The sequence below is a fragment of the Gasterosteus aculeatus genome, chromosome Y, assembly GCF_964276395.1.
Source record: "Gasterosteus aculeatus chromosome Y, fGasAcu3.hap1.1, whole genome shotgun sequence".
NCBI classification, from domain to species: domain Eukaryota; kingdom Metazoa; phylum Chordata; class Actinopteri; order Perciformes; family Gasterosteidae; genus Gasterosteus; species Gasterosteus aculeatus.
The window spans coordinates 3,761,821-3,789,605 of NC_135709.1; the positions used below are offsets into that span (position 1 = coordinate 3,761,821).

Consider the following 27,785-nt stretch of genomic DNA (forward strand, 5'->3'; position numbering starts at 1 on the left):
TTCATGATCTGGCTCTCTTGCCTCCAGTTCTTCGATACATTCCAACCTTTCCACTTTATATTCTGGAGCCAGATTGCACCATTCATCAATCACTCCTCTGTTCTGTTCAAATTCTTCCACTGCATTCTCAATGTCCTCTCTGTTTTTCTCACATTTGTTTCGTTTCACAATGTGATGGACATACTCAGGATGGTCAGAATCTGGTAGTGGGACACAACAACTCTTGTAGAAGGACTCGTACGTGGGGAAATGCCATCTTTTCAGTTCCAGGTCTGATCGGTGAGTAATGTACAGTTTCAGTAATGTGCCATAGAACTTCTCTGGATATTTTTCCTGTGAGCAACGGTAAAATCTGATGATAGCAGGCTTATCGTTTTTACGCTTTTGCACAAATCCCATATCATTGAGGAGGGGCAACACATCTTTTCCTTTTTTCTGCTGGCCATAGACAATTCTGCAAGTAGCTGCGAAATCCGCCAAACACATCAGCTCAACCTCTAGTGTTTCTGGTCTGGATTTGTATTTGTCAGTCAAAGATGTCATCCACACATTTACACACACAATGTTGTGTTCTCCAGGTAAGACATGGGGCGACTCATTTTCAGTGCGTTGTCATCTGTCGGTACGAATATGACACCACGTGAACATTTCTTCATGTTTATTCCACATGCACGAGTCACATACTCCTGAGCACTAACCTCTGTCTTTTTAGAGTACGCCTGCATGATTTCCCTCATTTCATCACATTCATTGACGTGGTCTCTGATGGAGTTTTCAATGACTGTTTTGAGGTACTCAGAAAGTCCAGATTCCTTTTTGGTGATGTAGCTGGTGAGATACATGATGCACGAATATGCATTGAGAATATAACTGACATCAATATTGGCATCCCAGGCTTCCAGTATCCATTTACCCAGCAGTCCTTTCGCTCAGGTCTCAGGATGACCGCACTGGATTTGTTGATGACATTGAGGCATCCTTCATACTCTTGGAGTGTTAAGTTGCAATTAACGAGGAGCTGCTGCAAACTGAGTGAGGCAGTTTCAGGTTCATTCAGCAACAGGTTCAGTGGTTGGAGCTTAGACTTTGCTATTTGCAGTTGCAGGGGAGCAACGCCCTCACCATGTGTCAATATTATTGTCTTTCTGGAAGGTGGTTTAGGAAAATGTGATGGAAGATTTTGCACAGACAATCGTTAAGTAAGGAACAAAGGCTCTGAGTCAAGTATGTCTTTTCTCCGTTTATTTCCTTGCAAGGGAAAGAGGGTCACAACAGCTACGTGGTCAGTAGACTGTCAAGAACCTCCTTCTGCCCCCAACACATCGAGGCAGTTTTTATACCTAAGTTTCAACAGGTTCAACAGAAACCTTTGACCATCTTGTTGAGTATCTACAGCCAGGGTACTGGGAACATCTTATCCATGTAAGACACGTCAGTTCTTTGACCGTGTCCTTGCTCTCCCAACATGCTAAAACAAATGTGGTCATACACCTAACAAAGACTTTGTTCAATCTCTACCGCTATGACACTGGAAACATCTAATCCAAGTGGGAGACGTCAGTTCTTATGTCAGGGCCTTTGTCATCTAAGCACTTGCAATTAATAAACCGGTTATACAAATGAAGCATTTAAAAGGGTTACATATCATTTCCCCATTACAAAAACCAAATCTGAAACCCGAGCTGGGTCTTCTGAAACATGTCCGTGAGTGTTTTTTGCTGTGTATTTGCACCTCTGTGACCTTCTTGTACTGTGTGAGTTGGTCAGGTAGCTGAGCTGTGAGGTATTTGGGAACAAAAGCTGACACAGTGTGATCATCATCCTCCTCAAACACAGGTGCACCTTCTATCCATATGAGACAGTGAATGTGTGGACTTCCTCTGTGCTGAAACTCAACTCGGTAAAAGTAGTCAACGACTTTGCCAAGAGGCTGTGCAGGAGATAAGAGCATCTCTGAATATGGCCTAAACACGCTTATCAAACACGCGCATTGTTGTCACAGGGTTGCTTCTCAGAATGTCACACGTTGCTGACCAGTCGAGCCCTTCAAAGTTCACCTCACCTTGTTGACTTTTTATTGCCTCAATCACTTCAGGCCAACGCATCTCAGCTGCAGAAAATGTACAAAAGAATGTGGGAGTTCCCAACTGTCTGATCATGGCAAAAAGGTCTCGTGTGGTTTTCTCCCAGTAGGCTGGTGTTCCTCTCAGCGGCTGCATGAATCTGACTGCATCTTTCTTCCTCACCAGTTTCTCTACCTCTCGTTTGTTTTGCAGCATACCAGACGTTATTTTTTGTCCATCTCGAGTCATTGGCTTTCCTTTCCTCAACTGTATTGTTATGCTGGATGTGGCCAAGTGTATTTCAGTCACAAACTGAGCAAAGAACAAGAAGTTTGTGGCAAAACGATCATCAACACAGAAAAGCCTCGCTTTGAAATAACTACTTTAATACGTCTCCCTTCATCCAGTGTGTTTTGGCCTGTAGGGAACTGCACAGGGAAAGCCATCGCCTCAAGTTTAGGAGTTTTGAAGAAACCAACTGGACTTTCTGCAGGGGCAACCGAATAGATTCCTTCACTGAAACATAAGATCTCCTCTGAAACATCACACGGCTGAAGACATGAATCTAGAGCAAAACCACCGTTAGGCATTTCACCTTCCTGTTCTTCTCATTTCTCTGCTCCTCTGGTTGTTCACCATCATAAGACAACATCCTGCTCTCCATCAAGCTCAGTTTCTGTCTCACACAGTGCACTTTTCTCACACACGTCAATTTCCTTTAAATCAGCATCATCATAGTTGTTGTCATCCATAGTGGCATCCTCTCGTCATCCTCATCTTCATCGGGAAGTGTTGGGTCACAAAGCTCGGCCTCATCTCTGATAGTGATGTCCTGATATTGTGGATGAATACGCTTGAGTCTATGCAGCACCTGCACTAGTTTAGACCAGATGACAGTCTGGAACAGCTGATGTCCTCTGTAACACAATCATCTCTTCAGCTTTACTCTCATCACTTGAGACTCACTTCTCAGTCTGGGTAACGCTTCCACTGTTTCCTGCACCTCAGACGGGACACAAACCACGTTGCCATGTATCACTCTCTGTCGTCCTTTGGGAAGAGGAACGATCTTTGCAAACGCACTTGGCTATGAGATGTCTGTCCAATATGTTGAGGTCACACAGTTCAGGTGGAATGTCAGCGAGCCCCAAGTAGTTGGCTACAGCGAGTGTCGGCATGACTCCATCTTTAAGATGATTGTGGCAGGTGTGACAGATCCACTCTTCCCTTCTCTCATCAGGCACATTACACTGCTGTTCATCTCTGCACGCATCATCACACACATGGACGTACTTTCCTGTCAGGCATGCTGCAACAACGTCTGGATTTCGTACAAAGTTTAACCTTTTACAGGCTCTCACTTGGTTTGGAAATGATGCTTTGTGACACACGGTGTAAACATAAGTGGGACCGGACTTTATTTGTGACCTGAACATCTGTGAACAGATATGGCCTCTTTGATCAAACTGTTGTCACTTTCTTCTGTTGTTTTATTTATTTGTCGGTATTTCCTTTTTATTTCCATTGCACATCTCATGTTCCGCATACTCCAATGTGTAGGATTGTTTTTATATCTGTCTTTTATTTGTTGTTTCATTAGTTGTTTGTGTCGGAACCTCAATGCCTTTATGGACCACACTCACAGTGCTCTGTGGAGATGGCGTGTCCGACCAGTAAAAACCCTGAGTTTTTATACACATGTGAAGGACATTCTCCGTGCCAGTTACGAGAAGCTGCAAAGCAGGTTGAGATGAGAACCCAGGTGAAGCTGAGGGTAGCACACACACACACAAGATCCTCCTCAGTGGCCGGTGCAAATCATAATTAATTGACATAAAGTAAAACGTGGATCCGGAACTTTCGTACCGAATAAGATATGAACCAAGGCCATGAACAGAAGTTGTTTTGAAGCTTCTATGTGATCGAGTCGACCGCCCTCCCTTCTCAGGGCACAGCTGCAAACTAACATTTTGTATCATGCTGCTCTTTGCACATCAGGGTCAAATACAGACGCCTGGGACACGGGTTTAGCACAAAACAATGTTATAACATATTTTACCATTACAATATGCATGAAGCATCAGACTGACATCTCTGGTTCACCTGGTCCACATTAGAAGGTCCTGCTACACATGGATCATCACTGTGCTGTCCTCTCTTTACAACATCTGCATAAGATGGCGGTGGTGCACATAAAGCATCAGGCTGACCTTCCTGTTCCACACGTTTACACTCTGCAGATATCTTTACCTCTCCACTGCTCTCAGGACCAACACGTTCTGCTCCTTCAGTCGTTGTTGCAGTGATTCTCATTGGGCTACTGCCAGCGCAGGCTCTGAGCTTGTGACCTCTTATTCTTCCTTGGCATTGTTGATGTTTCAAAAAGACAAATGTTGTTGTACAAAACCATGGGTCCAAGATGGCGCCGATGATGGCTGCCACGGTGCTTCGGCGCGCTTCGTTTTTTGTTGTTTTTGTTAATTATGTTTCCTGCTGCGATTCCCGGAGCTCTTTCACAAGAGATGAGCTCTTGAACATCCGTGGAACAACTCCAACGGAGTTACTTCCAACTTTTCTGCTATCTTCCGTGGACATTATAGTCAAAGGTGCGCTCACCTTTCGTCACGTGGTGAGACGCCGTAGGTGAGGAAAACGGGCCGGCTCGCTGGTGAGACTCCGCAAGCGTGGTTCTCGCACACCGCTGCCAGGCATCTTTCTCTCCAACGTGCGCTCACTATGCAACAAACTGCACGAAATTCAGCTGCTGGTGAGGAGAGACAGAGACTTCTCTACATCCTCCGTTTTGTGCCTCACGGAGACGTGGCTCTGCGGATTGATACCGGACTCCGCGCTCCAGCTGGCGGGCTTCCAGCTGCTCCGAGCGGACCGCGACACGGAGCTCTCCGGCAAGACAAAGGGTGGAGGAATTTGCCTCTACTTCAACAGCAGCTAAAACACTGTTCTCCTGATCTGGAAACGTTCTTCATCAACTGCAAACCATTTTATTCCCCCCGTGAGTTCGCTTCATTCATCCTGGTCGGTGTTTACATGCCGCCGGCGGGAAACATGCACGAGGCACAGCGGACACTAGCCGACCAGATACGGCGTGTGGAGCGGACCAACCCGGACTCTTTAGTTATTGTCCTCGGGGACTTTAACAAAGGAAATCTCACCCATAAACTTCCTAAATACAGACAGTTTATTTAATGCCCCACCAGAGAGGAGAACACGCTGGATCACTGTTACACCACAGTAAGCAGGGCTTATCACGCCGTCCCTCGTGCTGCACTGGGACACTCTGACCACATCATGGTCCATCTGATTCCTGCATACAGGCAGAAACTAAAGCTCTGCAAACCTGTGGTGAGGGAATTCAAGAACTGGACCAGTGAGGCGCTGGAGGATCTTCGGGCGTGCTTTTGACTGCACCGTCACTGCTACTGACAGTCTGAATGAGTTCACAGAGGCTGTAACTTCCTACATCGGCTTCTGTGAGGACAGCTGTGTACCATCATGCACCAGGGTGAGTTACAACAACGACAAACCCTGGTTCACAGCGGAACTCAGAACATTACGTCTGCAGAAGGATCAGGCATTTAGGAGTGGGGACAGAGATCGGTACACAGAGTCAAAATACAAGTTTAGCAAGGCGGTGCGAGATGCTAAACGACTGTACTCTGAGAAACTCCAACAACAGTTCTCAGCAAGTGACTCTGCTTAGATTTGGAGAGGCCTCAAACACCTCACTAACTACAAGCCAAAAACCTCCCACTCCATGAATGACCTCCGCCTGGCAGACGAGCTGAACGAGTTCTACTGCAGATTTCGAAAGTCAATGTCCTGATCCCATCCCCCACAGCTCCACCAACCTGCTGCAGTCCCCCTCCCCTCCCTCCACCAGCCCATCAGGGGCTCACGCTTCTGTATCTTTATCACCTTCCCCTCCCTCACCAGCAACGACCCTCTCTATTCTGGAGAGAGACGTTAACCGGCTCTTTAAGAGACAAAACCCCCGTAGGGCAGTCAGACCGGACGTCTCCCCTCACACCCTGAAGCATTGTGCTGACCAGCTGTCTCCGGTGTTCACTAACATCTTCAACACCTCCCTGGAGACATGTCACGTACCAGCCTGCTTCACGGCCTCCACCATCATCCCTGTTCCCAAGAAGCCCAGGATCACAGGACTCAATGACTACAGGCCCGTCACCCTGACCAGTCATGAAGTCTTTTGAACGGCTAATCCTGACCCACCTGAAGTCCATCACCGACCCCCTCCTGGACCCCCTGCAGTTCGCCTACAGAGCCAACAGGTCTGTGGACGATGCTGTCAACATGGCCCTCCACTACATCCTCCAGCATCTGGACTCCCCAAGAACCTACGCCAGGATCCTGTTTGTGGACTTCAGCTCTGCCTTCAACACCATCATCCCGTCTCTGCTGCAGGACAAACTCTCCCAGCTGCACGTGCCTGACTCCACCTGCAAGTGGATCATAGACTTCCTGTCTGACAGGAAGCAGCACGTGAAGCTGGGGAAACATGTCTCAGCCTCCTGGACCATCAGCACCGGTTCCCCCCAAGGCTGCGTTCTTTCCCCTCTGCTCTTCTCCCTGTACACCAACAGCTGCACCTCCAGTCAACAGTCCGTCAAGCTCCTGAAGTTTGCGGATGACACCACCCTCATTGGACTGATCTCTGGTGGGGACGAGTCCGCCTACAGGTGGGAGTCTAACCATCTGGTGTTGTGTGCAGCCAGAACAACCTGGAGCTCAACGCTCTAAAGACAGTGGAGATGGCTGTGGATTTCCGGCGGAACAAAGCCCCACCTTCCCCTATTACCCTGTGTGACTCCCCGGTCACCATTGTGGAGTCCTTCCGTTTCCTGGGCTTAACAGTTTTAAGAAGCTCCTCATGGCAGGAAAAGTTAAGGGTTTTGTTTGAGGGTGGCTGTGGCAGGTCATGGCAAAAGCCTCTGAGAGAGCATGATGGTGACTTTTTGGTTTATTTCTTTTGTGGGTTTATAACTTGGCCAAGTTTCCTTACCACTGTAATGTTGTGTTCACGGGTTTGCAGTCCAGGGGACTGTACGAGCTAAATACATGATCAACTGGCTACCACTACCTGGAACCACTAGACGTTTATGACCATCATGCATTGTATACAACACCCCATCTTCAATAACAAAACATTCCATCCACACATCATTCACATTTGCTTTATCTACCACTTTCTACCACTATCTACCACTGTCCGGTAATAAATACGGCTCCTATGGCAGTTTACAAAACGTGTACCTTCTGGATTTTTTGAGAAATATGTCGCCAGATTTGTATTGGAGCCTATGGGACTTTTGGCAGAGGTTGTGTCACTGTAACACTCCTGAAGCCAAAACTAAAGAACTCTGGGATTCCATGAACACATTAATCCAATCAGCACAACCATGCCATCATTTAACCAAAGAAAAGAAGCCTCAAAAGTGTATACTTTGGCTCTGAGGACAGAAGTTCCATATTTTTTACCAGATTCTGACGCTGTTCTACACTCTAGCTCTCCAGGTCTCACTCTAAGAAACGCAATACACATTCATGTAAACTCAGAAACGGATCGAAGAACTAGTGAAACATAATCAGTGATTATGAAAAAAGTAGAATAGATATCAACAAGCAGTTTTTTATAAAATAGTTGAGACTTGTGTCAAAAATGTGAAAGTTTAAGAGGATTTGAAAACAAACTCCATTTGAAAACCATGTTAAAATATTGATGATTATTGATTTATATAAATTCAAGCATAAGAGATAGAAAGCTGAAAAGTGATAGCCCCCCTCTCCTGAATGAGCTGAACATTTTAATATTTGAACGGTTTTAATAGCTGAAAGTGTGAAGGAGTTGAAAGGTTGCACGGAAGAAATAGAAGATGTTGGAATAAGAATTTGAAGAACAATACTTGGAATGCTTAATGCATTCCAACAATAAAGAATAGAAGAACAATACTTGGAATGCTGCATTCCAACAATTAACAGTCTTAATAATCTGTTAATAACACTAAACACATTACTAAGACTCATTCTTTCAACTTTGATTTGTTTAGATTGTAAAGTATTTTATTTTACAAAGCTTCACCTCAGAAAATGGAAAGAGTCCAGAATCAGGGAAACACCTTTGCCCACAATGACCAGATACAGGACTAGGACCCAATACAGCATCAGGATCAGGTAAAGGACCAGTACCAGATGCCGGACCAGAAACTAATGCAGGACCAGGTCCAGTACCATTGCCAGAAACAGTAGCAGAATCCGGACATGCAACCGATACAAGACCAAGATCAGATGTCGGACAAGGACCTTCATATAGACATCGAGGAGGCAGCGGGGGAGTCCAGTGGCGGCGTCCCGGCCTTCACAGAGGCGAAGGCAGAGGCGAGTTCAGAGACAGATGGAGGAATCCTGCTCCCTTTGTCCCATCTCCTGTGTTATGTGAGTAAATTATGCCTCTGATCAGGTTCAAAGACAACGTCCTGACAGCTTCTTCTTAATAACACTGACACCTTTTCTCTTTTCTTTGCTTCTTCAAAACCCTTCAAATCCTGACGGCGCTCCAGGTCTGTCGGTTTAGAGGGGTAATTATTCCTCACGTGACTCTGAGGTTTTCCAGAGACGTCGGTTTCTTCACTGTGAACTGTTTTAAATATTCCTACTTCCTAGGAAGAATGTGTTGTGAGCGATGAGAGGAGAAACGATCACTCTTATCACAAACCTCCCGCATTTTAAATCTCTCCTCTCCTTTCATCTCTCATCAGCACCTTTTCATGCTGGAACTCACTTCATTTTCATCATAAAAAAACAAACACATCTGCTGCTTCCAGCTTCTCCATCGTTTCATATCTCAGGCTTCTGAATGTCTTTGAGTTCTGGACAAGTAAGAATTATGATCTGATTATTTAATAATCAAAATAATGGAGTTGATGGACAGTTTTTTAACAGACTTAAATGAAAGCAGCAACTAGAGATACCCTCTTTGTTCTGCGCACTTTCTTCTTCCAGCGACATACATATATATTACATACATACATATATTTAAATACACATACTATATATATATATATATATATGAGATGTATGATTGTATGTAATATTCCAGTTGCAGAGCAGGAAGTAGAAACATTATGAAATGCGGTATGAGTCTCTCTCTGTTTCAGCCATCCAACTCGTTCTCTCCCAGACATCTCTGGAGCAGCACATAAACCAAATTGACTTTAGTGATGTGAATTATGAAGATACAGACACCATGCATAATGTTATTTACCCCTAAGAAGGATTCAAATCTTCGGCTCACACCGTGGGGGGGGGGGGGGGGGGGGGGAAATAATATGAAGGCAAATATTAAGCTTCTGTATTAGTGGCTGATAAACACAAATTTACAGGAATTTGCACTATAGACGCACCCGTACCACTCAGCTACACGTGGATGTCCAAGGGGGCAGCAGGAGCGGACGCACCTTGCAGCATCGATCGAACCCTGAAAGCACCGTCTCCCCCTCCCCACATCCCCCCCAACGGCAAACGTTTGATGGTGCGCCATATGTATGAAAAATGTTCTAAAATAGGTAATTCATTGAAGGTGCGCCTTATAATCCGGTGCGCCATATAGTGCGGAAAATACGGTACTTTCCTAATGGGAGAAGAACTTCATTTTTGTCAATGTTCATCTTTAGAAGGTGTGCAGCCCTCCACTGAGAAATGTCAGTCAGCAGATTTGTGCTGCTATCTGTGTCTCAGATTGAGGGAAAGACAGGATTAGTTAGATGTCATCAGCATAGCGATGGTCACCACCAGATCCTTATTTCCTCCCTTCAGAAACTTGGTGTCACAGGCTCTGCTCTCTCCCTTCTCTCGTCCTACCTCGACGGCCGCACCTACCGGGTAACCTGGCGAGGATCTGTGTCGGAACCTTGTCCTCTTACTACTGGAGTTCCTCAGGGTTCCGTGCTGGGTCCCCTCCTGTTTTCGCTTTACACCAACTCTCTTGGCGCTGTCATTCGCTCGCATGGCTTCTCTTACCACAGCTATGCCGATGACACCCAACTAATTCTCTCCTTCCCTCACTCGGACCACAAGGTGGCGGCTCGGATCTCTTCCTGTCTAACTGACATCTCTCTGACATCCATCTCTTGATTCCTGCATACAGGCAGAAACTAAAGCTCTGCAAACCTGTGGTGAGGGAATTCAAGAAGTGGACCAGTGAGGCGCTGGAGGATCTTCGGGCGTGCTTTGACTGCACAGACTGGGATGGTTTCAGGACTGCTACTGACAGTCTGGATGAGTTCACAGAGGCTGTAACTTCCTACATCGGCTTCTGTGAGGACAGCTGTGTACCATCATGCACCAGGGTGAGTTACAACAACGACAAACCCTGGTTCACAGCGGAACTCAGAACACTACGCCTGCAGAAGGACCAGGCATTTAGGAGTGGGGACAAATATTTGTACACAAATGCAAAATACAAATTTAGCAAGGCGGTGAGAGACGCTAAACGACTGTACTCTGAGAAACTCCAACAACAGTTCTCAGCAAGTGACTCTGCTTCGGTTTGGAGAGGCCTCAAACACCTCACCAACTACAAGCCAAAAACCCCCCACTCCATGAATGACCTCCGCCTGGCAGACGAGCTCAATGAGTTCTACTGCAGATTTGAAAGACAATGTCCTGATCCCATCCCCCACAGCTCCACCAACCTGCTGCAGTCCACCTCCCCTCCCTCCCCCAGCCCATCAGGTGCTCACGCCTCTTCATCATTATCACCTTCCCCTCCCCCACCAGCAACGACCCTCTCTATTCTGGAGAGAGACGTTAACCGGCTCTTTAGAAGACTAAATCCCCGTAAGGCAGCCGGTCCGGACTCCGTTTCCCCTCACTCCCTGAAGCATTGTGCTGACCAGCTGTCTCCGGTGTTCACTGACATCTTCAACACCTCCCTGGAGACATGTCACGTACCAGCCTGCTTCAAGGCCTCCACCATCATCCCTGTCCCCAAGAAGCCCAGGATCACAGGACTCAATGACTACGGGCCCGTCGCCCTGACCTCTGTAGTCATGAAGTCTTTTGAACGGCTAGTCCTGTCCCACCTGAAGTCCCTCACCGACCCCCTCACCGACCCCCTGCAGTTCGCCTACAGAGCCAACAGGTCTGTGGACGATGCTGTCAACATGGCCCTCCACTACATCCTCCAGCATCTGGACTCCCCAGGAACCTACGCCAGGATCCTGTTTGTGGACTTCAGCTCTGCTTTTAACACTATCATCCCGTCTCTGCTGCAGGACAAACTCTCCCAGCTGCACGTGCCCGACTCCACCTGCAAGTGGATCATAGACTTCCTGTCTGACAGGAAGCAGCACGTGAAGCTGGGGAAACATGTCTCAGCCTCTCGGACCATCAGCACCGGTTCCCCCCAAGGCTGCGTTCTTTCCCCTCTGCTCTTCTCCCTGTACACCAACAGCTGCACCTCCAGCCACCAGTCCGTCAAGCTCCTGAAGTTTGCGGATGACACCACCCTCATTGGACTAATCTCTGGTGGGGACGAGTCCGCCTACAGGTGGGAGTCTGACCATCTGGTGTCGTGGTGCAGCCAGAACAACCTGGAGCTCAACGCTCTAAAGACAGTGGAGATGGTTGTGGATTTCCGGCGGAACAGAGCCCCACCCTCTCCCATCACCCTGTGTGACTCCCCCGTCACTATTGTGGATTCCTTCCGTTTCCTGGGCTCCATCATCACCCAGGACCTCAAGTGGGAGCTGAACATCAGCTCCATCACCAAGAAGGCTCAGCAGAGGTTGTTCTTCCTGAGGCAGCTGAAGAAACTCAACCTGCCAAAGACGATGATGGTCCACTTCTACACGGCCATCATCGAGTCCATCCTCTGCTCCTCCATCACCGTCTGGTACGCTGCAGCCACAGCCAAGGACAAGGGCAGGCTTCAGCGTGTCATCCGCTCTGCAGAGAGGGTGATCGGCTGCAATCTGCCGTCCCTGGAGGACTTGTTCGCTTCCAGGTCTCTGAAGCGAGCTAAAAAGATCGCGGCCGACCCCTCCCACCCCGGACATAAACTGTTTGTGCCCCTTCCATCTGGCAGGAGGCTGAGGTCCATCAGGACTACGACCTCCCGCCACACGAACAGTTTCTTCCCGTCGGCAGTCGGGCTCATCAACAGAGCCCGGTCCCCCACTGCCTGACTATAACACTCCACCGGTCACTCCCCTTCACACTGCACATGCCACTTTAACTGTAACTCATCACTGTCACTTGTCACTTTGTCTCTTGTCTGTTACTTGTTTGTTAGTGCACTTCATGCTTAATACTTTTCTTTTTAACTTTTTAATATTTAAAATTTGTTTAACTTTATTCCCTTGTTTTTTACTAACCCATAGCCTTAGCCTTATTCTTACTAACCCATTGCATTAGCATTTCATTCCACTTTATTTTATTACCGGTGCACTGTTGTCTTGTCTGTCTACTGTCGCGCACTAACCGCCAAGACAAATTCCTTGTATGTTTGACATATTTTGGCTAATAAATGTTTCCTGATTCCTGATTCCTGATTCCTGATTCCTCAGTGGATGTCCGCCCACCATCTGAAAATCAACCCCGACAAGACTGAACTACTTCTCTTTCCCGGAAAAGATTCGCTTACCCAGGACCTGACAGTCAACTTTGGAAACTCCGTACTAACGCCCACTTTGACCGCTAAGAACCTCGGCGTCACACTCGACAGCCAACACTCCCATTATTACAAAATATATTAACATAATACTCAACATATTGATGAAAAGCAGTAATTATTGACTTACTCTGAGACAGTTGGTCTTTTAAAAAGTCTCTTGCCTTAGTTAGCTCTTTGATCAGGTCTTCCTGACATGCTATCTTCATCTTCATCAGCTCCAGCTCATGTGTATGCTTCTGGAGCTTGGCAGTGGGGGCCATTTGGGCATCACCTGACATTGGCACAAAAAATAACAATTCGGGGCTCCAGGAGGGTGTATAAAGATGCAATAATTATAGACACAGGGAAAAAATCACAACACAAATCACAGTACATAACGTTAAAGAGGAATGAAATGCCATGCTATTAAAATGTTGCTGTGGTAGCCTAATATTTGTTACAAATATCATCAACATATGGTCATTAAAAAGGATATTTGGTAGTTACATTAAAAAGGCTGATTTCCATACAAAATTTAAAAAGAGAGCAGCAGTAATGGCTATAAAGCACATATTTGGGTTTCCAGTTATATGTATTGATAATGATGCATTTTATCTTGCAATCTGTTTACATAATATTGACATTAATTAAAAGAAAGTTAAAAAGTCTTGAAATATCCCGTAATAACACTCTACAGATGTTAATTTTCATTATTTGACTCAAATCACTGCTGTATATTAAAGTGTAAACGACAGCAAATGTCATATGCAGAAATGTTTAAAGGACATACCAGACAGTGTATATATTTTCTAAAATATATATTTTCACAATATAAATTGCATACAGCATATCCGGAGACAAAATAAGTTTGCAATTACTGTTACAAGAAGCATAGACAGCGTTTTTCATGCAACCAAGTAGCTATATCATAGCCACATGTCAGGTGTTTGTAACAAAAAAAAACAGAAAATCGGCACTTGATTGCTCACTGATAGACAGAGACCGACTTGTGACTGCTAACGTGCTTCCATCACTCAATGGGCAGCAGCAGTCATGCGCGTAGCTTTAGCTAGCTAGCTAGTAGCTGGATGCGTGTTTGACTTTGCACTAAATAGTTAGTAGCAGTTAAACTTACCAGAGAAGTTAGCCTCACTACGCTTATAGCTCACTAATAAGTGAGTTTACCAGGATGGCACTCCAAGACAAAGTCAGAAAACTGATTTTTGAAGGTTGTTCGTGGAGAAAAACGTTGGAGCTAATTAAATTCCTTCGGAAAAAAATAAAAAATCAAATGCCGCATCTGTCACCAGCTGAAGTTGACAAAGAACAAGGACAGAGACCATTACAGCTGGTAATATCTTTTTCTTAACTATTTTTATAAAACAGCGATATTGACTAAGCAGTTTTGTGCTTATTCTTGCATTATTTAGCCGGCATTATAAGGGACGCAAATGTATTTGGAAGATGGATGCTTAACCAACCTATTTGTTAGATGCATTTAGTGCACACAATTAAACCGGCCATCAGCCAAATCCTGGTGAAATATGCACTTACCGGCCAAAAAAACAGTTCAATGCCTTGTCAAATTCGGACATTCACTTGCCAAAGGTGTATGTAAAATTTACCGTGATTGATGCACAGTAATGATATTCTCTCAATCATATCAATAACCTGTTTATTTACTGTGTGCGCTTACTAAGGACTTGCCAGCGAGCAGTGCACCGAGGGACCAAGACAGTGAAATCAATTAGGGACCAATCTCTTTTCAGTAAGTCCAGACTTTCACTCTTTCAGTGGATGCAGTTCATTTATAGGTGATACATTTCAAAGTGCTACATTACTTCGAAAAGCTTTTTGAAAAAAATGTAAACTCATGATGTGTTATGTATTCTATAGATTTTCACAGGGCCTACGTCTCAGACAGGTTGATATGATGGAGGACAATATTGCTGCAAGTACTGCAACCCTCTCCAAGATGGCCAAAAAACTAAGGTCTGCAGAAGGGCTGTTGAGAGAATGAGACGACGAAAAGGACAGCTCATTGGTGGACAGCGGGAATTTGTTGTAATTGATGAGAGTCATTTCCGCCATAAGAGAAAGGTGTGTAGAGCTGCAATAAAAGGCTTGCTGTAAATGGTTTGTGATGCTAATTGATTGTAAAAACACCGTCTCAATTAGTGGGCTGGACAGAATTTTCATTAAAATGAATGTTTTTGGTTACTTGTACCATAAAGCTTACAGTAAACGTTCTCAGTCTACTTTCAGTCTGCATGTATAAGTATTCTCATATTGTTTTTCATATATGCAAAACAAAACAACCATTATCGTTATCATGTAATTTGTATATGATCGCACTGGAAAAAGTAAAAATACATTGATTTCTTACATTTAGTTCATCATAGGTCGTCATAGAGTTTGCCTAAAGGTTGGTCAATACACCACAGGAGCTATTTATGTTTCTTTCTATTTTTTTAACAGTATGGGAGAGGAAGAATGGGGGTCAATGGGTCTTCGGCATGCTAGGTGTGCAGCAGCCGAGGTGCAAGAGAGCAAAGCCAGTGCTGCGCCTTGTAGAAAGAAGAGGACGACAAGACCTTCTCCCACTGAATGCACATCATGTCAGGATAGGATCAAACATCATTAGTGATGAATGGCGTGCTTTTCGTTCCCTCCTTGCACTTGGCTACAATCATATGACTGTGAATCACGCAAGGTGGTATGTAGATCCCCAAACAGGTGCCCTCACACAGCACATAGAAAGAGCCTGGCGTGGCATTAAGGAGCTTTTTGGAAGTTTGGAGGCAAAGAGGTCATCAAACCGAATGCTTACTGTCTGACCATCTTTGTCTTATTGAGTGGACTGAATGGCTAAGCAGGACACACAAAGATGGTCCTCTTGGTAGGATACTACATGATGTAGCTAACAGGTACAGGGTATAGGCTACAATGGAGGCTAAATAGTGGGAGTGGATCACAATTTAATTTCCATTGCTGCCCCTGAAAGGTTTGCTGAGTTTAGAGATCAGAATACAGGAAAGCACATGGTGATTTTACTGGGAAATATCTAGATGCCATCCGCGACTGTCTAGATATTGTTGACACAGTTCGGGCACTGAAGAAATCAGAAAAACTGTTGCCTGTTGGAAAGGAGAATTGTGAATTGATGTTGTGCTGATGGACCATGTTTTAAAACAAAATAATAATCTACCTCAGTTTTATTGTGCACTTATTGATGGAGATATTGATCAGGTCTATGATCTGCATATTGATGGAGGTATTGATCAGGTCTATGATCTAAATATTGACAGAGGTATTGATCAGGTCTATGATCTGTGTATTGATGGTGGTATTGATCAGGTCTATGATCTACTTATTGACAGAGGTATTGATTATGTCTATGATCTGCATATTGACAGAGATATTGATCAGGTCTATGATCTGCATATTGACGGAGGTATTGATCAGGTCTATGATCTGCTTATCGACGGAGGTATTGCTCAGCTGCTCTCACCTCAGGGGGGACATTTGTTCCTGGCAGACGGACCCATTGTTGCTGTCGGCCAGTGTTAATTTCATCGATGAAAATTTTTCGTTAACAACCTTTTTTTCCATGACTAAGACGAGTCGAAAACTATCTTAAAAAATAAAAAATATGACTAAATCTGTTCTAATTTTGGTTAACGAGACGAGACAAAAATATTGGTGGAAAAAAATGTTGGAAATATACGGTTTCATTTAGTTAAATATTCTTTTTAAAATGACAATATGTTCTTTGTTAAGAAGTGAGTAGATGAGTGATATAAAGAAAACAATAATAAACAAACAATTCAAATCAATAAACCAGCATGCATAATAAGGAAGACGCAAACAAATTCAAACAAAATAACAAAAAGCAAAAGACCCACATGCAATATGTACAACAGTTAATACAATATAGAGAGCCAGTTTTGTACCAGTTTCCAGAACAGAACAGCTTCAGTGGGGGAGGGAGAACGCGCTGGGGAATATTGGCCCTTTAATTAGTCGTGGCACCAGGATAGCCCCACAATAGCATGTCCAAGGCTGCAGCCCGGTCCAGCTGTGTTGTGAAACACACCGTTAGAACACGACCGCAATGAATGTACAGCAAACAGGCAAACACAGCAACTTACCCAATTACAGTACAGGTCGCCCACGGACCCCGGCGGTGGCACCCACCTCGCACACACACACACTCACAGACAGCGGCCCACACTGTTTTAATAACGCCCAAATGTGTCGAAAGAGGGAGGCATGCATCGTACCGAGACACCGAACGCCAGCAGTCCAGGCATACATCCACCCATACAGGGACATCCATGACCAAGACAGTGTCGCTATATGAAAGAATGCACATTAGTGCCGCATACACGGCGACACAGGACAATAAAAGGCACAAAAGATGGGGAAAGTGCCCTTACCACACCGCAGCAGAATGATGATCTAGGGCAGCGGCCAAAACATAAAGCACGCCTCCCAGACACGTCTCCACAGACACCCAGCAGGAGAAGACAACAGAACGAGTCCACACACCACAGGCTTAAGTAATGTCCCCGCCACTCCCAATCAATCGGAATTAGCCCCAGGTATGCTGGTCCACACCCCTATGTGCAGGTAAGAGGGAGGGGAAAAATCTGGTCAAATCTGGTCACATAAGCAACATAGACACGTGTAATGGGAAAATGCCATTGACCAGATGGCAAAGACAGTTATATGTGACCCTTTTAAATGCTTCATTTGTATAACCAGTTTATTAGTTGCAAGTGCTTAGGTCACAAAGGCCCTGACATACAAACTGATGTCTCCCACTTGGATTAGATGTTTCCAGCGTCATAGCTGTAGAGATTGAACAAAGTGTTTGTTATGTCTATGACCACCTTTGTTTTAGCATGTTGGGAGAGCAAGGATACGGTCAAAGAACTGATGTGTCTCACATGGACAAGGTGTTCCCAGTACCCTGGCTGTAGAGACTCAACAAGATGGTTAACGGTTTCTGTTGACGCCACCGATATCTAAGTTTAGGTATAAGAACTGCCTCGATGTGTTGGGAAGAAAAAGGAGGTTCTTGACAGTCTACTGACCACGTAGCTGTTGTGACCCTTTTTCCCTTGCAAGGAAATAAACGGAGAAAAGACATACTTGACTCAGAGCCTTTGATTCTTACTTAACGATTGTCTGTGCAAAATTTTCCACCACAATTTGGTGTCAGAAGTGGGATCGTTTGAAGCTCCGTCGGGACTCCGAGGACGTCCGGGAAGGGGCCCCTTCAGGATCCACCAAACGTGATTCTGCCCTATACCTCATCACACTCAGAGAGAGGGGACCGGCGACCAAAAGAGACCTGATTGGCTTCAACACGATCCGATGAGGAAGATTTTCACACGAATCGGGTGAGAAGTTGATATTCTGATTTTCAAACGGGGCTTCCTGAATTATAACGGGTGGTAACAGATTACAAAGACGGGTATTTAGTACTTTAGGATTTTTTTTCTCTCTTCTTAGAAAATCCAAATTTTGGTTATTTGATTGGGCTTCTAATGATGATAACTTGTCTTTTTATCCGGTTATTTGAAAAATGTGTATAAAATTATAAGAGTAATTGTACAGTATTTCCGGTTCATCAGCATCCAACTTTTTACTGAGGAAGACAGGGAGCAATGTGCGCATTTACGATTGTATTCAGACTAACTATCTGAAAATTGCATAATTGTGACCCTTGACCAAAAGGGGGAAGACAGGGAGCAATTTGCGTATTACGATTGTATTCAGACTAACACTCTGAAAACGCATAATTGTGACCCTTGACCAAAGGGGAAGACAGGGGCAATTGACAATTGTGACCCTTGACCGAAGGGGAAGATAGGAGGGATTTTGAGAGTTCACTGAAATCGCAAAATCTCAGCCCTTGACCTAACAGGAAGACAGGAACAATATCGGGGTTTTCGGACAGAAGTCTGAAAACAGATATTTGCGCCCTTGACCTATATTTATTAACCAATAGTTCTGGTTGGGTTTTAACTTGTATTTTTCCTACGTAAAAGAAAATCAAGACTTATAGTGACGACTATATTTTAAGTAATAAAAAGTATACTTCACCACGCCTGAAAGATGGGTGGTGTACACGGTAAAGGTAAAAAGGAAATGGGTTCTCCGGAGGGACCCATTGTGGATCTGATGAGAAGGAAATATGGAGATCAATCTCTAGAGTTTTTGCCCGAGTGGTCAAAAGATTTTGGGTTCCCTGCAAATGGTTCTTTCAGTAGAATAAAACTGAACATGTTACGAACAGGCTTAGAGGGAAAAGAGAAGGGTATAAAATCTCAGAGGGTGATAAAAGGCAAAGACTTGGAGAACATTGAGAAACAAAGTAAATGGTTAAAATGGTGGGAGGATGAATGTGAATGTAGAGAAAGGAAACAAATGGCTAAAGAATTGACATGCGCAAAAACCACATTGGTTGAAAAACCAGATCCAAATGTTATTGAACAAAATGACCGATGTGCTTCTTCTCCCTTGTATCCGAGTCTCACAGGGGCTGGGGGCCCTCTCCTCAACACATGCCCACCACCGTACCCTGCTTCATCTGCGAACCAGCAACCTTCGTCTGCATGGTCACAAGCTCAAAAAGTTCACTACACCCGGCAGAGGGAGGAAAAGGAAGCGGCAGTGAAAGCAGCACAGGAACGACTCCTTGGCGAAGAGGAGGAAAAGAGACAGGCTGCTCTCCTCACTCGATCTCGCTCTCCAGGAGCAACCGGAGGGGACACTTCTGCCATCAACAAACTGATTGCAGAGCAACCATCTACATCAGATGTTTTTTCCCCCTCTTTCGACCCAGAGGGAGTTCCCCCGGATGCAAAATCTGTGCTCCAAACCCCAATGATTCAAGTACCAGGACACTCAGGTCCCATACTTGTTTTCCGGCCTTGGACTGATACGGACATTAGAGCTGCAATGGCTCATCTCCCGCCGATACAGCACTCGGGAAGACTGTTTGCTGAAGCATTCATGGACTTCTGTAAGCAATTCCTGCCCAACTTTGCTGAAATTCGACGTGTTCTAATGAGTCACGTGGGTCCGACTCACTACCAGAAGCTCAACCAGCTGGTTGCAGGAGACACCAGTGCGGCCGACGTTGAATGGAGTTCAAATCAAAATAAGCCGTACAGAGACGCACTCACGGCTTTGAGCGACGGCATAAAGACATTGTTCCCTGACAAAGTGGATATGACTCCCATCAACAATACCAAGCAGGCAGCGGGTGAGTCCGTCCATGATTACTACCAAAGACTTCTCACAGTGTTTAATCTTAACAGTGGCATTCCACAACCCGCCGCGTTAGGAGACGCTCTGGGGACGTGGGAATCACACCTGAAGAGTGCTTTCATGAATGGACTATTGCCCGACATAAAAATGAATGTGCAGCGCTCTGTGGCTGGAATGGAAGACTCGCGACTCGCGGATGTAAAGAAACGATCCAATCCATGGACATAGAGAGAACTGACCACGAGGGGAAAAGGCGCTCACGTCAGATTGAACTCGCCCAACTGACTATGCTCCAAGCTGTCACTCAACTTGCCAGAAACGACCGCCCACGGGATCCCAACCAACGGGGCGGATTCAGGGGGCGTGGTCGGGATATGACGAGGGGACGCTCCTCCTGGAACCAGGAGGGATCACAGCTGTCTCCACCCAATGACTATGATACGTGTTTCCGCTGTGGCGAACAGGGACATTGGCACAGAGAATGTCCACAAAACGCACCTCGTAGAGGATGGGGGCGTGGACTGGCCAGACGAGGAAGGGGTGGCAACGCACATTCCGATTGACGTGAGGCGGAGGGGGAGGAGGCTGCATGTGAGGGGGAGACGGCAACCATGCTGAGGCCTCACATGATAAGGGAAGTAAAACACACACACACCGCAGCCTGCAATGAAGAAACGCTTTCTGCACTAACTCCCTGCACGCACACTCACACACACACACCAGAGCAACAACAAGCTCTCGTGGACATCACAGAGCAATTGAGAACACAACAAAAGCTTTCACTTAAACACACATACGCAAAGTTTTCAGGAAAATCATTTGAAAATATGCCCACCACTATGGTGCAAATTCAAGGGAAACTTTTATCGTTTTTGGTTGATTCGGGGGCTACACATTCTGTAATACAACAGAAGTATTTTCCAGGTCAGAAACTTAGTGGAAAACAGGTTTTCTCACAAGGAGCTTCAGGGATGACTATTGTAGAGAGATTTACGGCACCTATGACCAGTACACACACTGACTCAACTGACCCTGAACCAGACATCACAGTAAAACATTCCTTTTTGCTGTCCTCTTGCTGTCCCATTAATCTAATGGGCAGAGACCTCATGTGTTCTTTCGGCATTAGCCTCATCTCCACTCCTACAGGGTTGCAAGTGGTGAGATGCAGAGCCATTGACCAGATGGCAAAGACAGTTATATGTGATCCAATGTTTGTGTACCAGTGGTGGCTTCCGGTTGACCCACAATCAGAACTGTCCCACCTGGCAGCATCACGCGTCCAGTCTGAGGCAGAGTGCATGGATGCTTCATATCTCCACTGCACAGCTCATGTGTCACATGGGCCAGATAAGCAATATGATGCATTATTTCTACAGGATCTGAATGATCAAATTGCATGTATGACATTGTTTTGGTCCACACTTAAATGTGCTGTTTCCGTTTCTCTCACCCCCTCTCAGCAGCACCTCTTTAATGTGGACTCTTCTTTCCCACACATCTCCTTGTCTAAAGCAGCAACAGACCAATGGAGAGATTTGGGACCTTTTGTCGCAGCGTGCGAGGCATTGACAGATTGGGAGGCTACACCAGATCCACTTGTGATGCGCTCTCCGTCGACAGGCTTCTTTAAACAGCCATTCGCATTTTGCACACCTGCTCTCAGATCTGTTTATGTCATGGATGAAAATAACATATTTTCTGACACACACACTGATACATTTTTGACTAATGTCTCCTCTATTTCTCCTGCCCTCAGTTCTGTTCCAGACACCTTGTGGGCAGCGCATAAATATGACGTGGGACTCATCAAAAAATTTCAACCTGTGGTCATCACTCCTCGATCAGACTTCCGTCCCCACAAACATCAATACCCACTGCGCCAAGAGGCCATTGACGGTATAACACCGGTGTTCAACTCCCTCTTAAAGGCCGGAGTCATTGTTCCATGTCCTGACTCGCCGGTAAGAACACCTATTTTTCCAGTTAAAAAGATCAGAGATCCAGGCAAACCAACTGAGTGGCGCTTCGTGCAGGACCTAAAAGCAGTTAATGCAGCCGTCCACGCACGAGCCCCAAATGTTCCCAACCCTTACACCATTATGGCACAGGTTCCACCTGATGCTCGATGGTTTTCCGTGGTTGACCTCTCAAATGCTTTTTTCAGTGTCCCTGTGGACATTGACAGTCAGTTTTGGTTTGCGTTTAATTTCAATGGCAAGCCTTACACTTTCACACGCTTGTGTCAGGGCTACACAGAATCACCTACGATCTACAACGAGGCACTCAGGGAAAGTTTGGAGAGCCTCACTTTGTCTCCAGGAACAGCGCTTTTGCAGTATGTTGATGACTGTTTAATTGCAGCTCCAACACAACAGCAGTGTGAACAGGACACACTCAAATTGCTTCAACACTTAGCAGCGGAAGGACACAAGGCCAGCCTATCCAAACTACAGTTTGTTTCACAGAACGTTCATTTCCTAGGCCGTAACATTTCCGGTGAAGGGAAGACACTATCACCAAAACGCATCGCCTCAATTGTAACACTTCCAAAACCACAAACCAAGAAACACATGATGTCATTTTTGGGAATGTGTTCCTACTGTAGGTCATTTATTCCAAATTACTCCCAACTCGAGCAACCTCTGTCCGCATTGATACATGGGAAAAATCTCAGCGCGCATGATAAAATTCAGGGGCTCCCTGCAGCCTCTCAAGCTTTCACGGACATGAAATGCGCGTTACAAGTTCCTCCGACTTTGGGTCTTCCTGATCCTCACAAACCGTTCACACAAACCGTTGACGAACGTTCTGGATGTATGACATCAGTGCTCCTACAATCCCATGGCGATAAACTACGACCAGTAGCTTATTTCTCTGCAAAACTCGATCCGGTAGCAGCAGGCTTACCACAGTGCCTTCGAGCTGTGGCAGCTGCTGAAAAGGCTCTTACAGCCTCTCGTGACATTGTAGGCTATGCTACGCTAACATTATTGGTTCCACATTCGGTTTCACTGATTCTTCTCGAACAGAAGTCGTCTCATTTATCTGCAGCGCGTTACCTTCGATATCACACATGTCTCCTAGACATGCCGAATGTTACAGTAAAACGCTGCAATGTCCTCAATCCTGCATCTCTTCTCCCCACTCCGGAGGATGGAGAGGAGCATAATTGTTTGGCTGAGCTGGAAGCTCAGTGCACACCTCGACCAGACCTCGCAGATACACCTCTGCTCAACAGTGACATGGTAATGTATGTTGACGGATCTGCTTCACGGGATCCCCTGACTGGTTCTAATCTTGTGGGTTTCTCTGTTGTTTCAGACTCAACTGTTCTGTGTTCCGGCCCTCTTCCATGTCACCTCTCAGCCCAAGCAGCAGAATTAATCGCGCTAACAGAAGCTTGTAAACTAGCTAAGGATAAAACGACAACCATTCACACTGATTCCAGATACGCTTTTGGCGTGGTTCATGATTTCGGCGCGCTGTGGAGACACAGAAATTTTCTCAAATCGGATGGCAAACCAGTGTTACACCACACTCTGATAGCAGAACTATTGGATGCCATTTTGTTGCCCACAGCTATTGCCGTTTGTAAATGTGCAGCGCACACATCCGGCACAGGCGACATCGCAAAGGGGAATGAGCGAGCAGACTTAGCTGCAAAAGCGGCTGCTAGACGTCCTCTTCCCAAACCATCACGCCCAGTTCCGGCCATGTGTTCTCTTCCCTCCTCTCTTGCAGCCGTGCAGTCCCTCTCTACTTCAGATGAGAGACGTTTTTGGTCCTCCTCAGGCTCCAAATTCATAGACGGCATCTGGTATGGTCCAAATGGTAATCCATGCTTACCTAAACATTTCTCCCCTCACTATGCGAAATTGACTCATGGGTTAGACCATGTGTCAAAAGGGGGAATGTTAAGTATCATTGATGCAACATGGTTCACAAAAGGTTTAGCAGCTTACGCACAAAGGTTCTGCCAAGCATGCATAACATGTGCAACTCACAATATAGGTCGTTCAGTACAGGTGTCACATCATGCAGCACATCCACCGCCTGCAAGACCATTTGAACATGTAATGATGGATTTTGTGGAACTCTCCCCATCGGAAGGTAAGAAACACTGTCTTGTAATGGTAGACATGTGGTCCAAATGGGTTGAGGTGTTTCCCTCCAGTAAGCAGACAGCCTCCACAGTGGCTAAAGCCTTGATTTCAGAGATCATTCCCCGCTGGGGAATCCCAAGCAAAATTTCTAGCGACAATGGTTCACATTTTGTCAACCAAGCAATCACAGAATTAAGTGCATACCTGGGTATTGACTTAAAAACACACTGCGCATACCACCCAGCTAGTGGGGGAGCGGTAGAGAGAGAAAATGGAACATTGAAAACAAAACTGGCCAAATGTTGCACAGACACAGGTCTACCGTGGACAAAAGCACTGCCCTTGGTTCTGATGTACATGCGGATGAGGAAACGAACACGCAGCAACCTAAGCCCATTTGAAATCCTTTTCGCAGTTCCTCCCCATATAGGTGTGGAAGCTCCAGGAGCACCACTCCCTTCCACCACAATGTGCGAGAATGACATGTTAACCTATTGCATTCGACTGTCTTCCACTTTGTCTGATGTAAGAAAACAGGTTGTAGCTGCACTTCCAAGAGAAGCAACAGGTTCACTACACCGACTGCAACCAGGTGACTTCGTGGTGGTGAAGGACTTCAGGAGGAAAAGTTGGAAAGCTAAACGGTGGCAGGGTCCATTCCAGATTCTCCTGGTCACCCAAACAGCGGTCAAGGTAGCTGAAAGAGCAACTTGGGTCCACGCATCCCATTGCAAGAAGGTTCCAGATCCAGTACCAGCAGTGGGCTCAGGCGACCCTAACCCCACAACAAGTGTCAATCCAATCCAACCGACACCACCGATCCAGTGACCACGGACGGGCAGTTGACCGACAGACACACAGTGCATTGTGATCTGTGTTGACTGTCTACAACGCGGATGCCTCACAAGAAAGAGGGTTGGCAGACTCCACATCCCAACGTGTACCTGCGGACCAACACAAGAAGAAGAACACGGCCAGGACCCCTCCACATGGACACCGTAGTCGTTTGTGCCACGACAGTTTTATTCATATTATTGCTTCCTTCAGTTTCATTGAATCTCAGCATCTTTTTGTGATTCCGTAGTCCGCTGCCTAAAGAGTGGGTCTCTCTTATCATGGAACGACAGCGTTCATGGAACCCCCTCAGACGACTGGGGGGGACTCGTGTAACCATGTGTTTATTTGCAGGTGTCACTTTATTTGGGTTGATTCCATATTTTGTCCTCCACCAGAAACATTTAGACGACTTACTTGACCGACGCAACAACTCAACTCACTCTAACTCGACCATTCGCAACCCCACCAAGCGAGCACTGACCCGCCTAGACAACCGGTTCGAAAATGGGATGAACCCATTGAACAAATATTCTGCAAATATGTGGTGGCACTATGCTCAACACGTAGCGACAAAAGAAAATGCTTCCGACTGTTACGTATGTTCTCCGCTACCCATCAGCACTAATCAACCACGGCTAGCCGTAGCCCCCCTGGGGAAGTCTGAAGGATGTTTCTGCGGGCTCTCGGTTAGTGGGTGGTATGTGCCCCCCATAGTCCTGTATATATCCAATGATAGCGACAAAGAATGATTATGCAGAACCGCATGGTACTAGACCAATTGACCGCTGCCCAAGGAGGTGTTTGTGCTATCGTAGGAGAATATTGCTGTACGTTTATCCCTGAGAATGACAAAGACGAAGGCATAATCCATCAGGCGATACAAAACATGACAAAACTTCAGGAATCTATGACAAGAGACAAATCTCCCTCCCCAGATTGGCTCACACGGGTGTGGTATTCATGGAAAGGAACACTAATACAAGCAGCTACTATCCTCTGTGTTCTCTTCGCATTCGTAATTTGCGGTATCCCATTGATCCGTCATACGATTGCCCAACTCCTGGCGAAACAAATGGCTATGTACAGCATGGGGTCACCTGATGACTCACCACCAAACTTGTTCCCTAGACGCGACTCTGACAATAACCCCAACAGTGACTCGGACTCCCTTGACGAGCTGAACACTTACGACTTCGACACGTACGCATAGTGACATAGTGACACACTGTCTGTGTGCATTCCTGGTGTTCTAAATGTTTTTGGTTTCACAGTAGCTTGCTAAAACAATGAGAAATAACATTCTCACAAAAACAGCTTTTATCCCTGCATTTATTAGTATGTAACGTAAATATGATTGATATAATGACCTTTCCACAATATTCTATATCTGTATTGTGTGAAAGGGGATCAAGTTCTAGTATTGTGATTTAAACATGTTTTCATTTCTTTTTTATTTCAATACTGTACACATGACATCTGGGGTGTAACGCTCAAATCCTGTGAGAAGGTTTCCAGTCTTTATCTTCTCCTAACAGATTTCTTCCTATTTTCCCATTTCGGAGGGTTTTTTTAGGGAGTTTTTGTTCTGTGGCAGGAAAAGTTTTGTGAGCGATGTCCAGATGTTCATGTTTTGTGATATTTGATGTGGTAGATATCAGATAGTAAATTTTTAGAGTAGTCATTCTAAGTTGATTGCGTAGTTTGTGATTATTATGTAATCAAAAGAGTGGAATGTAATGGGAAAATGATATGTGACCCTTTTAAATGCTTCATTTGTATAACCAGTTTATTAGTTGCAAGTGCTTAGGTCACAAAGGCCCTGACATACAAACTGATGTCTCCCACTTGGATTAGATGTTTCCAGCGTCATAGCTGTAGAGATTGAACAAAGTGTTTGTTATGTCTATGACCACCTTTGTTTTAGCATGTTGGGAGAGCAAGGATACGGTCAAAGAACTGATGTGTCTCACATGGACAAGGTGTTCCCAGTACCCTGGCTGTAGAGACTCAACAAGATGGTTAACGGTTTCTGTTGACGCCACCGATATCTAAGTTTAGGTATAAGAACTGCCTCGATGTGTTGGGAAGAAAAAGGAGGTTCTTGACAGTCTACTGACCACGTAGCTGTTGTGACCCTTTTTCCCTTGCAAGGAAATAAACGGAGAAAAGACATACTTGACTCAGAGCCTTTGATTCTTACTTAACGATTGTCTGTGCAAAATCTTCCACCACACACGTGTCACACACGTGACAGGTGGAGGCTTTTGATAGAACTGCGCAATGCAGGTGAAGGATGTGGCGGCACAGAGCAGGTGGAGGAAAACCCGCAGGACACAAGAGAGAAGAACTGGTTATGAAACCAAAAAATAAACAAAGAGACAAATAGAAAGAAAAGACTGTTGAATGAAAGTGGGGTTCCAGTTTAGAATGGCTGGTTTATGATGCAGCCAAGAAAATAATGTATTGCAACGATTGTAGGACGTTAAGGAGTCTCGTTTGTTGGGACAAGCAATTTCACAGTGGAAACAATAAAGGACCATGAAGTTTCCGGTGGCCAAAAGCATTGCAAGTAAACAGACAAAGACAATAAAGTGTTGCGTTTAGATCCCTGGTCCTCATGAAGTTGTTACACCTTTGCCAATTTGTTAAATTGCCTTGCAAATAAATGCTTTGTTATTTGTTAAAATCCAAATCCTTTCATGTAATGATTTTTCACATGTAATTTATGTTAGCTCACACAAACACTTTTGTCATTTGTTCTTGGCTCGGCTCCTCCATCAAATTTTACAACCCATTGTGGCCCAC

General features: G+C 45.5%; 1 pseudogene across 1 annotated transcript; it reads left to right on the forward strand.

The window, feature by feature from the left end:
- The first annotated feature begins 8,360 nt into the window (after nt 1-8,360).
- LOC120812173 (uncharacterized) lies at nt 8,361-27,152 on the forward strand (annotated as a pseudogene). The gene is made up of 4 exons (XR_013455256.1): nt 8,361-8,534; nt 14,660-14,857; nt 15,232-18,161; nt 24,674-27,152. The product of XR_013455256.1 is annotated as an uncharacterized LOC120812173 (transcript).
- The last annotated feature ends 633 nt before the right edge of the window (nt 27,153-27,785 follow it).